The sequence below is a fragment of the Schistocerca gregaria genome, chromosome 3, assembly GCF_023897955.1.
Source record: "Schistocerca gregaria isolate iqSchGreg1 chromosome 3, iqSchGreg1.2, whole genome shotgun sequence".
In the NCBI taxonomy this organism is placed as follows: domain Eukaryota; kingdom Metazoa; phylum Arthropoda; class Insecta; order Orthoptera; family Acrididae; genus Schistocerca; species Schistocerca gregaria.
Window position 1 is genome coordinate 294629160 of NC_064922.1, and position 1614 is coordinate 294630773.

Here is a 1614-nt window from a genome sequence, read left to right on the forward strand (position 1 = left end):
TTTAAAAGAATAAGAGTCTTTTAGCGTTCCAACATTCCTGTAGACAATAGCATTGTGTGTGAATGGCCCCATGAAGTTTCAGACGGTATCCACAATAGCCTTAACTATATGTTCTTCTTCTGTGCTGGATACACACGCATTGCCCAAACACTTACAGGACTCGGTAAGACTGTCTGCCACGAGTAACGAGTGTTAGGGGCAGGGGCACTACGAAAGTAGTGTGTGGACATTAAGTTGCGAAAGTGGGTCGTGCAAGGGATAAATCCCTGCAGTCACACTATCCTCTGTGCCCTCGGTGGCTCAAATGGATAGAGCGTCTGCCGTGTAAGCAGGAGTCCGCGGGTTCGAGTCCCGGTCGGGGCACACACTTCCAACTGTCTTCGTTGATGTATATCAACGCCAGTCGATTTAATTATCATTTCAAACTCACTACACTCCAACGCTGACAACGGCTTGTCGGTGCCTACCACAGGAAACACGCTCTAATGTGCTGCTAATACACTCCTGGAAATTGAAATAAGAAGACCGTGAATTCATTGTCCCAGGAAGGGGAAACTTTATTGACACATTCCTGGGGTCAGATACATCACATGATCACACTGACAGAACCACAGGCACATAGACACAGGCAACAAAGCATGCACAATGTCGGCACTAGTACAGTGTATATCCACCTTTCGCAGCAATGCAGGCTGCTATTCTCCCATGGAGACGATCGTAGAGATGCTGGATGTAGTCCTGTGGAACGGCTTGCCATGCCATTTCCACCTGGCGCCTCAGTTGGACCAGCGTTCGTGCTGGACGTGCAGACCGCGTGAGACGACGCTTCATCCAGTCCCAAACATGCTCAATGGGGTACAGATCCGGAGATCTTGCTGGCCAGGGTAGTTGACTTACACCTTCTAGAGCACGTTGGGTGGCACGGGATACATGCGGACGTGCATTGTCCTGTTGGAACAGCAAGTTCCCTTGCCGGTCTAGGAATGGTAGAACGATGGGTTCGATGACGGTTTGGATTTACCGTGCACTATTCAGTGTCCCCTCGACGATCACCAGAGGTGTACGGCCAGTGTAGGAGATCGCTCCCCACACCATGATGCCGGGTGTTGGCCCTGTGTGCCTCGGTCGTATGCAGTCCTGATTGTGGAGCTGACCTGCACGGCGCCAAACACGCATACGACCATCATTGGCACCAAGGCAGAAGCGACTCTCATCGCTGAAGACGACACGTCTCCATTCGTCCCTCCATTCACGCCTGTCGCGACACCACTGGAGGCGGGCTGCACGATGTTGGGGCGTGAGCGGAAGACGGCCTAACGGTGTGCGGAACCGTAGCCCAGCTTCATGGAGACGGTTGCGAATGGTCCTCGCCGATACCCCAGGAGCAACAGTGTCCCTAATTTGCTGGGAAGTGGCGGTGCGGTCCCCTACGGCACTGCGTAGGATCCTACGGTCTTGGCGTGCATCCGTGCGTCGCTGCGGTCCGGTCCCAGGTCGACGGGCACGTGCACCTTCCGCCGACCACTGGCGACAACATCGATGTACTGTGGAGACGTCACGCCCCACGTGTTGAGCAATTCGCCTCCCGCATGCCCACTATACGCACTCGCTCAA

General features: G+C 54.0%; 1 non-coding gene across 1 annotated transcript; it reads left to right on the forward strand.

Annotated features, from left to right (window-relative positions):
• Positions 1–288: 288 nt before the first annotated feature.
• Trnat-ugu (transfer RNA threonine (anticodon UGU)) lies at positions 289–363 on the forward strand. Its single transcript has one exon. It is a non-coding gene; the product is annotated as a tRNA-Thr (tRNA).
• Positions 364–1614: the final 1251 nt, after the last annotated feature.